General features: G+C 53.2%; 1 protein-coding gene across 1 annotated transcript in view; it reads right to left on the reverse strand.

The window, feature by feature from the left end:
- The window catches only part of LOC120944301 (protein mono-ADP-ribosyltransferase PARP14-like), a 575,277-nt gene that overhangs the window by 220,956 nt on the left and 341,323 nt on the right, over positions 1-12,998 (reverse strand). The window lies entirely within an intron of this gene.

Genomic DNA, 12,998 nt, shown 5'->3' on the forward strand with positions numbered 1-12,998 from the left:
ATCCTCATACACTACAAGGAGGAGGGAGGTAAGTACTGAGGACTGGAGGGGATCCTCATACACTACAAGGAGGAGGGAGGTAAGTACTGAGGACTGGAGGAGATCCTCATACACTACAAGGAGGAGGGAGGTAAGTACTGAGGACTGGAGGGGATCCTCATACACTACAAGGAGGAGGGAGGTAAGTACTGAGGACTGGAGGGGATCCTCATACACTACAAGGAGGAGGAGGTAAGTACTGAGGACTGGAGGGATCCTCATACACTACAAGGAGGAGGGAGGTAAGTACTGAGGACTGGAGGGGATCCTCATACACTACAAGGAGGAGGGAGGTAAGTACTGAGGACTGGAGGGAGATCCTCATACACTACAAGGAGGAGGGAGGTAAGTACTGAGGACTGGAGGGGATCCTCATACACTACAAGGAGGAGGGAGGTAAGTACTGAGGACTGGAGGGGATCCTCATACACTACAAGGAGGAGGGAGGTAAGTACTGAGGACTGGAGGGGATCCTCATACACTACAAGGAGGAGGGAGGTAAGTACTGAGGACTGGAGGGGATCCTCATACACTACAAGGAGGAGGGAGGTAAGTACTGAGGACTGGAGGGGATCCTCATACACTACAAGGAGGAGGGAGGTAAGTACTGAGGACTGGAGGGGATCCTCATACACTACAAGGAGGAGGAAGGTAAGTACTGAGGACTGGAGGGGATCCTCATACACTACAAGGAGGAGGGAGGTAAGTACTGAGGACTGGAGGGGATCCTCATACACTACAAGGAGGAGGAGGTAAGTACTGAGGACTGGAGGGGATCCTCATACACTACAAGGAGGAGGGAGGTAAGTACTGAGGACTGGAGGGGATCCTCATACACTACAAGGAGGAGGGAGGTAAGTACTGAGGACTGGAGGGGATCCTCATACACTACAAGGAGGAGGGAGGTAAGTACTGAGGACTGGAGGGGATCCTCATACACTACAAGGAGGAGGGAGGTAAGTACTGAGGACTGGAGGGGATCCTCATACACTACAAGGAGGAGGGAGGTAAGTACTGAGGACTGGAGGGGATCCTCATACACTACAAGGAGGAGGGAGGTAAGTACTGAGGACTGGAGGAGATCCTCATACACTACAAGGAGGAGGGAGGTAAGTACTGAGGACTGGAGGGAGATCCTCATACACTACAAGGAGGAGGGAGGTAAGTACTGAGGACTGGAGGGGATCCTCATACACTACAAGGAGGAGGGAGGTAAGTACTGAGGACTGGAGGGGATCCTCATACACTACAAGGAGGAGGGAGGTAAGTACTGAGGACTGGAGGGAGATCCTCATACACTACAAGGAGGAGGGAGGTAAGTACTGAGGACTGGAGGGGATCCTCATACACTACAAGGAGGAGGGAGGTAAGTACTGAGGACTGGAGGGGATCCTCATACACTACAAGGAGGAGGGAGGTAAGTACTGAGGACTGGAGGGGATCCTCATACACTACAAGGAGGAGGGAGGTAAGTACTGAGGACTGGAGGGGATCCTCATACACTACAAGGAGGAGGGAGGTAAGTACTGAGGACTGGAGGGGATCCTCATACACTACAAGGAGGAGGGAGGTAAGTACTGAGGACTGGAGGGGATCCTCATACACTACAAGGAGGAGGGAGGTAAGTACTGAGGACTGGAGGGGGATCCTCATACACTACAAGGAGGAGGGAGGTAAGTACTGAGGACTGGAGGGGATCCTCATACACTACAAGGAGGAGGGAGGTAAGTACTGAGGACTGGAGGGGATCCTCATACACTACAAGGAGGAGGGAGGTAAGTACTGAGGACTGGAGGGGATCCTCATACACTACAAGGAGGAGGGAGGTAAGTACTGAGGACTGGAGGGGATCCTCATACACTACAAGGAGGAGGGAGGTAAGTACTGAGGACTGGAGGGGATCCTCATACACTACAAGGAGGAGGGAGGTAAGTACTGAGGACTGGAGGGGATCCTCATACACTACAAGGAGGAGGGAGGTAAGTACTGAGGACTGGAGGGGATCCTCATACACTACAAGGAGGAGGGAGGTAAGTACTGAGGACTGGAGGGGATCCTCATACACTACAAGGAGGAGGGAGGTAAGTACTGAGGACTGGAGGGGATCCTCATACACTACAAGGAGGAGGGAGGTAAGTACTGAGGACTGGAGGGGGATCCTCATACACTACAAGGAGGAGGGAGGTAAGTACTGAGGACTGGAGGGGATCCTCATACACTACAAGGAGGAGGGAGGTAAGTACTGAGGACTGGAGGGGATCCTCATACACTACAAGGAGGAGGGAGGTAAGTACTGAGGACTGGAGGGGATCCTCATACACTACAAGGAGGAGGGAGGTAAGTACTGAGGACTGGAGGGGGTCCTCATACACTACAAGGAGGAGGGAGGTAAGTACTGAGGACTGGAGGGGATCCTCATACACTACAAGGAGGAGGGAGGTAAGTACTGAGGACTGGAGGGGATCCTCATACACTACAAGGAGGAGGGAGGTAAGTACTGAGGACTGGAGGAGATCCTCATACACTACAAGGAGGAGGGAGGTAAGTACTGAGGACTGGAGGGGGATCCTCATACACTACAAGGAGGAGGGAGGTAAGTACTGAGGACTGGAGGGAGATCCTCATACACTACAAGGAGGAGGGAGGTAAGTACTGAGGACTGGAGGGGGATCCTCATACACTACAAGGAGGAGGGAGGTAAGTACTGAGGACTGGAGGGGATCCTCATACACTACAAGGAGGAGGGAGGTAAGTACTGAGGACTGGAGGGGATCCTCATACACTACAAGGAGGAGGGAGGTAAGTACTGAGGACTGGAGGGGATCCTCATACACTACAAGGAGGAGGGAGGTAAGTACTGAGGACTGGAGGGGATCCTCATACACTACAAGGAGGAGGGAGGTAAGTACTGAGGACTGGAGGGGATCCTCATACACTACAAGGAGGAGGGAGGTAAGTACTGAGGACTGGAGGGGATCCTCATACACTACAAGGAGGAGGGAGGTAAGTACTGAGGACTGGAGGGAGATCCTCATACACTACAAGGAGGAGGGAGGTAAGTACTGAGGACTGGAGGGAGATCCTCATACACTACAAGGAGGAGGGAGGTAAGTACGGAGGACTGAAGGGGATCCTCATACACTACAAGGAGGAGGGAGGTAAGTACTGAGGACTGGAGGGAGATCCTCATACACTACAAGGAGGAGGGAGGTAAGTACTGAGGACTGGAGGGGATCCTCATACACTACAAGGAGGAGGGAGGTAAGTACTGAGGACTGGAGGGAGATCCTCATACACTACAAGGAGGAGGGAGGTAAGTACTGAGGACTGGAGGGGATCCTCATACACTACAAGGAGGAGGAAGGTAAGTACTGAGGACTGGAGGGGATCCTCATACACTACAAGGAGGAGGGAGGTAAGTACTGAGGACTGGAGGGAGATCCTCATACACTACAAGGAGGAGGGAGGTAAGTACTGAGGACTGGAGGGGATCCTCATACACTACAAGGAGGAGGGAGGTAAGTACTGAGGACTGGAGGGGATCCTCATACACTACAAGGAGGAGGGAGGTAAGTACTGAGGACTGGAGGGGATCCTCATACACTACAAGGAGGAGGGAGGTAAGTACTGAGGACTGGAGGGGATCCTCATACACTACAAGGAGGAGGGAGGTAAGTACTGAGGACTGGAGGGGATCCTCATACACTACAAGGAGGAGGGAGGTAAGTACTGAGGACTGGAGGGGATCCTCATACACTACAAGGAGGAGGGAGGTAAGTACTGAGGACTGGAGGGGATCCTCATACACTACAAGGAGGAGGGAGGTAAGTACTGAGGACTGGAGGGGGATCCTCATACACTACAAGGAGGAGGGAGGTAAGTACTGAGGACTGGAGGGGATCCTCATACACTACAAGGAGGAGGGAGGTAAGTACTGAGGACTGGAGGGGATCCTCATACACTACAAGGAGGAGGGAGGTAAGTACTGAGGACTGGAGGGGATCCTCATACACTACAAGGAGGAGGGAGGTAAGTACTGAGGACTGGAGGGGGATCCTCATACACTACAAGGAGGAGGGAGGTAAGTACTGAGGACTGGAGGGGATCCTCATACACTACAAGGAGGAGGGAGGTAAGTACTGAGGACTGGAGGAGATCCTCATACACTACAAGGAGGAGGGAGGTAAGTACTGAGGACTGGAGGGGATCCTCATACACTACAAGGAGGGAGGAGGTAAGTACTGAGGACTGGAGGGGATCCTCATACACTACAAGGAGGAGGGAGGTAAGTACTGAGGACTGGAGGGGATCCTCATACACTACAAGGAGGAGGGAGGTAAGTACTGAGGACTGGAGGGGATCCTCATACACTACAAGGAGGAGGGAGGTAAGTACTGAGGACTGGAGGGGATCCTCATACACTACAAGGAGGAGGGAGGTAAGTACTGAGGACTGGAGGGGATCCTCATACACTACAAGGAGGAGGGAGGTAAGTACTGAGGACTGGAGGGGATCCTCATACACTACAAGGAGGAGGGAGGTAAGTACTGAGGACTGGAGGGGATCCTCATACACTACAAGGAGGAGGGAGGTAAGTACTGAGGACTGGAGGGGATCCTCATACACTACAAGGAGGAGGGAGGTAAGTACTGAGGACTGGAGGGGATCCTCATACACTACAAGGAGGAGGGAGGTAAGTACTGAGGACTGGAGGGGGATCCTCATACACTACAAGGAGGAGGGAGGTAAGTACTGAGGACTGGAGGGGGATCCTCATACACTACAAGGAGGAGGGAGGTAAGTACTGAGGACTGGAGGGGATCCTCATACACTACAAGGAGGAGGGAGGTAAGTACTGAGGACTGGAGGGGATCCTCATACACTACAAGGAGGAGGGAGGTAAGTACTGAGGACTGGAGGGGATCCTCATACACTACAAGGAGGAGGGAGGTAAGTACTGAGGACTGGAGGGGATCCTCATACACTACAAGGAGGAGGGAGGTAAGTACTGAGGACTGGAGGGGATCCTCATACACTACAAGGAGGAGGGAGGTAAGTACTGAGGACTGGAGGGGATCCTCATACACTACAAGGAGGAGGGAGGTAAGTACTGAGGACTGGAGGGGATCCTCATACACTACAAGGAGGAGGGAGGTAAGTACTGAGGACTGGAGGGGATCCTCATACACTACAAGGAGGAGGGAGGTAAGTACTGAGGACTGGAGGGGATCCTCATACACTACAAGGAGGAGGGAGGTAAGTACTGAGGACTGGAGGGGATCCTCATACACTACAAGGAGGAGGGAGGTAAGTACTGAGGACTGGAGGGGATCCTCATACACTACAAGGAGGAGGGAGGTAAGTACTGAGGACTGGAGGGGATCCTCATACACTACAAGGAGGAGGGAGGTAAGTACTGAGGACTGGAGGGGATCCTCATACACTACAAGGAGGAGGGAGGTAAGTACTGAGGACTGGAGGGGATCCTCATACACTACAAGGAGGAGGGAGGTAAGTACTGAGGACTGGAGGGGATCCTCATACACTACAAGGAGGAGGGAGGTAAGTACTGAGGACTGGAGGGGATCCTCATACACTACAAGGAGGAGGGAGGTAAGTACTGAGGACTGGAGGGGATCCTCATACACTACAAGGAGGAGGGAGGTAAGTACTGAGGACTGGAGGGGATCCTCATACACTACAAGGAGGAGGGAGGTAAGTACTGAGGACTGGAGGGGGATCCTCATACACTACAAGGAGGAGGGAGGTAAGTACTGAGGACTGGAGGGGATCCTCATACACTACAAGGAGGAGGGAGGTAAGTACTGAGGACTGGAGGGGATCCTCATACACTACAAGGAGGAGGGAGGTAAGTACTGAGGACTGGAGGGAGATCCTCATACACTACAAGGAGGAGGGAGGTAAGTACTGAGGACTGGAGGGGATCCTCATACACTACAAGGAGGAGGGAGGTAAGTACTGAGGACTGGAGGGGATCCTCATACACTACAAGGAGGAGGGAGGTAAGTACTGAGGACTGGAGGGGATCCTCATACACTACAAGGAGGAGGGAGGTAAGTACTGAGGACTGGAGGGGATCCTCATACACTACAAGGAGGAGGGAGGTAAGTACTGAGGACTGGAGGGGATCCTCATACACTACAAGGAGGAGGGAGGTAAGTACTGAGGACTGGAGGGGATCCTCATACACTACAAGGAGGAAGGAGGTAAGTACCGAGGACTGGAGGGGATCCTCATACACTACAAGGAGGAGGGAGGTAAGTACTGAGGACTGGAGGGGGATCCTCATACACTACAAGGAGGAGGGAGGTAAGTACTGAGGACTGGAGGGGATCCTCATACACTACAAGGAGGAGGGAGGTAAGTACTGAGGACTGGAGGGGGATCCTCATACACTACAAGGAGGAGGGAGGTAAGTACTGAGGACTGGAGGGGATCCTCATACACTACAAGGAGGAGGGAGGTAAGTACTGAGGACTGGAGGGGATCCTCATACACTACAAGGAGGAGGGAGGTAAGTACTGAGGACTGGAGGGGATCCTCATACACTACAAGGAGGAGGGAGGTAAGTACTGAGGACTGGAGGGGATCCTCATACACTACAAGGAGGAGGGAGGTAAGTACTGAGGACTGGAGGGGATCCTCATACACTACAAGGAGGAGGGAGGTAAGTACTGAGGACTGGAGGGGATCCTCATACACTACAAGGAGGAGGGAGGTAAGTACTGAGGACTGGAGGGGATCCTCATACACTACAAGGAGGAGGGAGGTAAGTACTGAGGACTGGAGGGGATCCTCATACACTACAAGGAGGAGGGAGGTAAGTACTGAGGACTGGAGGGGATCCTCATACACTACAAGGAGGAGGGAGGTAAGTACTGAGGACTGGAGGGGATCCTCATACACTACAAGGAGGAGGGAGGTAAGTACTGAGGACTGGAGGGGGATCCTCATACACTACAAGGAGGAGGGAGGTAAGTACTGAGGACTGGAGGGAGATCCTCATACACTACAAGGAGGAGGGAGGTAAGTACTGAGGACTGGAGGGGATCCTCATACACTACAAGGAGGAGGGAGGTAAGTACTGAGGACTGGAGGGAGATCCTCATACACTACAAGGAGGAGGGAGGTAAGTACTGAGGACTGGAGGGGATCCTCATACACTACAAGGAGGAGGGAGGTAAGTACTGAGGACTGGAGGGGATCCTCATACACTACAAGGAGGAGGGAGGTAAGTACTGAGGACTGGAGGGGATCCTCATACACTACAAGGAGGAGGGAGGTAAGTACTGAGGACTGGAGGGGGATCCTCATACACTACAAGGAGGAGGGAGGTAAGTACTGAGGACTGGAGGAGATCCTCATACACTACAAGGAGGAGGGAGGTAAGTACTGAGGACTGGAGGGGATCCTCATACACTACAAGGAGGAGGGAGGTAAGTACTGAGGACTGGAGGGGATCCTCATACACTACAAGGAGGAGGGAGGTAAGTACTGAGGACTGGAGGGGATCCTCATACACTACAAGGAGGAGGGAGGTAAGTACTGAGGACTGGAGGGGATCCTCATACACTACAAGGAGGAGGGAGGTAAGTACTGAGGACTGGAGGGGATCCTCATACACTACAAGGAGGAGGGAGGTAAGTACTGAGGACTGGAGGGGATCCTCATACACTACAAGGAGGAGGGAGGTAAGTACTGAGGACTGGAGGGGATCCTCATACACTACAAGGAGGAGGGAGGTAAGTACTGAGGACTGGAGGGGATCCTCATACACTACAAGGAGGAGGGAGGTAAGTACTGAGGACTGGAGGGGATCCTCATACACTACAAGGAGGAGGGAGGTAAGTACTGAGGACTGGAGGGGATCCTCATACACTACAAGGAGGAGGGAGGTAAGTACTGAGGACTGGAGGGGATCCTCATACACTACAAGGAGGAGGGAGGTAAGTACTGAGGACTGGAGGGGATCCTCATACACTACAAGGAGGAGGGAGGTAAGTACTGAGGACTGGAGGGGATCCTCATACACTACAAGGAGGAGGAAGGTAAGTACTGAGGACTGGAGGGGATCCTCATACACTACAAGGAGGAGGGAGGTAAGTACTGAGGACTGGAGGGAGATCCTCATACACTACAAGGAGGAGGGAGGTAAGTACTGAGGACTGGAGGGGATCCTCATACACTACAAGGAGGAGGGAGGTAAGTACTGAGGACTGGAGGGAGATCCTCATACACTACAAGGAGGAGGGAGGTAAGTACTGAGGACTGGAGGGAGATCCTCATACACTACAAGGAGGAGGGAGGTAAGTACTGAGGATGGAAAGGGGATCCTCATACACTACAAGGAGGAGGGAGGTAAGTACTGAGGACTGGAGGGAGATCCTCATACACTACAAGGAGGAGGGAGGTAAGTACTGAGGACTGGAGGGGATCCTCATACACTACAAGGAGGAGGGAGGTAAGTACTGAGGACTGGAGGGGGATCCTCATACACTACAAGGAGGAGGGAGGTAAGTACTGAGGACTGGAGGGGATCCTCATACACTACAAGGAGGAGGGAGGTAAGTACTGAGGACTGGAGGGGATCCTCATACACTACAAGGAGGAGGGAGGTAAGTACTGAGGACTGGAGGGGATCCTCATACACTACAAGGAGGAGGGAGGTAAGTACTGAGGACTGGAGGGGATCCTCATACACTACAAGGAGGAGGGAGGTAAGTACTGAGGACTGGAGGGGATCCTCATACACTACAAGGAGGAGGGAGGTAAGTACTGAGGACTGGAGGGGATCCTCATACACTACAAGGAGGAGGGAGGTAAGTACTGAGGACTGGAGGGGATCCTCATACACTACAAGGAGGAGGGAGGTAAGTACTGAGGACTGGAGGGGATCCTCATACACTACAAGGAGGAGGGAGGTAAGTACTGAGGACTGGAGGGGGATCCTCATACACTACAAGGAGGAGGGAGGTAAGTACTGAGGACTGGAGGGGAATCCTCATACCACTACAAGGAGGATGGAGGTAAGTACTGAGGACTGGAAGGGGGAATCCTCATACACTACAAGGAGGAGGGAGGTAAGTACAGAGGACTGGAGGGAGATCCTCATACACTACAAGGAGGAGGGAGGTAAGTACTGAGGACTGGAGGGGATCCTCATACACTACAAGGAGGAGGGAGGTAAGTACTGAGGACTGGAGGGGGATCCTCATACACTACACTATTGTTTTGTATACAATAAAATGTGGTGACTTTTAGGTAAGTCGTAGTTCTGTTTGGATGTAAATATAAAGTCTCAAGAAAATCTTTTGAACCTTATTATGTATTTGTAGCGATGAAACCTCCTTTAGTATAATAACAGAGGGCGCCACCTAAACTCTGACTTTACTATGAACCCTGTCCTATAGGAACACCCACCTCTCCACGACACACCTTCCTTAGCATAGAAAAATCGGTCCCAGCCACAAGGGGCCCCCGTGTTTGTGTTGGTCCCCCAAAGACAAAGGTCACCTGTCCTCCCCTGGGGGGGCGACGTGTAACGTTTATAATCAGGGGCCAAAGACAAGGAGAGCTCATGTGCAACCCCAAAATCTGCCGCTCCTCCACCCCATCACAGACAATGCTTTGATCGCTCTTCAGCAATAAGGAGAATATTGATCTGCAGAGATTTGCCAGCGGCTGTCATTATGTCTGCCGGCGGAACACAATGATCTCCTTCATACAGGAAAGTCCGCCTGCAGCTCAGAATGAACAAAAGACGCACAAAATAATTCATCGGACACAGTCAGAAATTAGATTTTTATTTAAATCATCTGAATTTTTATAAATTTTATTGGCAGATATTCGTTATATTCAGATATATATGACAAGTCCCCCTCCACCACCACCACCACCAAGCCCCCCCCCCCCCCCCCCCCGGATTTTTATTGCTCCGATTGGAAACATACGGAGTCGGAACTCCACATCCAGGGAATGATTCTTCAATAAAGTCGTATTTATCATATACAGTATATAGAATCACTGCAGTACAATCAGTACAGATATCCAATCCCATCAATATACAATGTAATACAACAAGGGGACTGGTTACATTGTTATTCCAATCTATATCCATAAGGCTCCATGTATGAATGGGGGGGGGGGTCACCAGTCATATGGAAACTGATGTTGGGAATACATACAAGAAGTCAGGACCCCCATTAGAGTAAATGAGAATGGAAGAAGAACCAGACCCCGGTGAGAGAGGAGGAGGAAGAACCAGACCCCAGTGAGAGAGGAGGAGGAGGAGGTGGAAGAACCAGACCCCGGTGAGAGGAGAAGGAGGAAGAAGAACCAGACCCCGGTGAGAGAGGAGGAAGAAGAACCAGACCCCGGTGAGAGGAGAAGGAGGAAGAAGAACCAGACCCCAGTGAGAGAGGAGGAAGAACCAGACCCCGGTGAGAGGAGAAGGAGGAAGAAGAACCAGACCCCGGTGAGAGGAGAAGGAGGAAGAAGAACCAGACCCCAGTGAGAGAGGAGGAAGAACCAGACCCCGGTGAGAGAGGAGGAAGAAGAACCAGACCCCGGTGAGAGGAGGAGGAGGAGGAAGAACCAGACCCCGGTGAGAGGAGAAGGAGGAAGAAGAACCAGACCCCGGTGAGAGAGGAGGAAGAAGAACCAGACCCCGGTGAGAGAGGAGGAAGAAGAACCAGACCCCGGTGAGAGAGGAGGAGGAGGAAGAACCAGACCCCGGTGAGAGGAGAAGGAGGAAGAAGAACCAGACCCCGGTGAGAGAGGAGGAGGAGGAAGAACCAGACCCCGGTGAGAGAGGAGGAGGAAGAACCAGACCCAGGTGAGAGAGGAGGAGGAAGAACCAGACCCCGGTGAGAGAGAAGGAAGAACCAGACCCAGGTGAGAGAGGAGGAGTAGGAGGAGGAAGAACCAGACCCCGGTGAGAGAGGAGGAGGAAGACGAACCAGACCCTGGTGAGAGAGGAGAAGGAAGAAGAAGAAGAAGAAGAACCAGACCCCGGCGAGAGAGGAGGAGGAAGAACCAAACCCCAGCGAGAGAGGAGGAGGAAGAACCAGACCCCGGTGAGAGAGGAGGAGGAGGAGGAGGAAGAACCAGACCCCGGTGAGAGAGGAGGAGGAAGAACCAGACCCCAGTGAGAGAGGAGGAAGAACCAGACCCCAGTGAGAGAGGAGGAAGAACCAGACCCAGGTGAGAGAGGAGGAGTAGGAGGAGGAAGAACCAGACCCCGGTGAGAGAGAAGGAAGAACCAGACCCAGGTGAGAGAGGAGGAAGAACCAGACCCAGGTGAGAGAGGAGGAGTAGGAGGAGGAAGAACCAGACCCCGGTGAGAGAGGAGGAGGAAGACGAACCAGACCCCGGTGAGAGAGGAAAAGGAAGAAGAAGAACCAGACCCCGGCGAGAGAGGAGAAGGAAGAAGAAGAACCAGACCCCGGCGAGAGAGGAGGAGGAAGAACCAAACCCCAGCGAAAGAGGAGGAGGAAGAACCAGACACCGTTGAGAGAGGAGGAGGAAGAAGAACCAGACCCCGTTGAGAGAGGAGGAGGAAGAAGAACCAGACACCGGTGAGAGAGGAGGAGGAAGAAGAACCAGACACCGGTGAGAGAGGAGGAGGAAGAAGAACCGGACCCCAGTGAGAGAGGAGGAGGAGGAGGAGGAAGAAGAACCAGACCCCGGTGAGAGAGGAGGAGGAGGAGGAAAAACCAGACCCTGGTGAGAGAGGAGGAGGAAGAACCAGACACCAGCAAGAGAGGAGGAGGAAGAACCAGACCCTGGTGAGAGAGGAGGAGGAGGAAGAACCAGACCCCGGTAAGAATAGGAGGAGGAAAAACCAGACCCCGGTGAGAGAGGAGGAGGAGGAAGAACCTGACCCTGGTGAGAATGGAGGAGGAGGAAGAATCAGCCCCCGGTGAGAGAGGAGGAGTAGGAAGAACCAGACCCCAGTGGGAGAGGAGGAGGAAGAACCAGACCCCAGTGAGAGAGGAGGAGGAAGAACCAGACCCCCGTGAGAGAGAGGAGGAGGAAGAACCAGACCCCGGTGAGAGAGAGGAGGAGGAAGAACCAGCCCCAGGTGAGAATGGAGGAGGAGGAAGAACCAGACCCCAGTGGGAGAGGAGGAGGAAGAACCAGACCCCAGTGAGAGAGGAGGAGGAAGAACCAGACCCCAGTGGGAGAGGAGGAGGAAGAACCAGACCCCGGTGAGAGAGGAGGAGGAAGAACCAGACCCCGGTGAGAGAGAGGAGGAGGAAGAACCAGACCCCGGTGAGAGAGAGGAGGAGGAAGAACCAGACCCCGGTGAGAGAGAGGAGGAGGAAGAACCAGCCCCAGGTGAGAATGGAGGAGGAGGAAGAACCAGACCCCGGTGAGAATGGAGGAGGAGGAAGAACCATCCCCAGGTGAGAATGGAGGAGGAGGAAGAACCAGACCCCGGTGAGAATGGAGGAGGAGGAAGAACCAGACCCCGGTGAGAATGGAGGAGGAGGAAGAACCAGACCCCGGTGAGAGAGGAGGAGGAAGAACCAGCCCCTGGTGAGAGAGGCGGAGAAGGAGGAACCAGTGGGGTATCCCCAATGTATTCTGGGCACATGGACCGTAAGGGGGACGGGGCCCACTATGCCCACATTGGGGAGTCTGTTTAGTGGGAGGAGCCTGTGCTCTATGCAACTCCAGACCGACTCCCCTTCCCGGCCCCCATACTCTAATATACAACACTGTGAGCTATGTGAAGGGGGGGGGGGGGTCCTGATGTATATGGGACTCTAAAGTGACCAGGGGGCATTCTTGTTGCAAACTGAGGGACTCCTGTTGTGAATTGGGGGATGCCAATGTGACCAGGGGGACTCCGATGTCATCTGGGGGGGCTCCTGAAATGAACAGGCAACTCTGATATACACAGGGGGAATCTGATGTTACGGGGGGGGGGGCTC

This window comes from Rana temporaria, chromosome 6 (assembly GCF_905171775.1).
Source record: "Rana temporaria chromosome 6, aRanTem1.1, whole genome shotgun sequence".
In the NCBI taxonomy this organism is placed as follows: domain Eukaryota; kingdom Metazoa; phylum Chordata; class Amphibia; order Anura; family Ranidae; genus Rana; species Rana temporaria.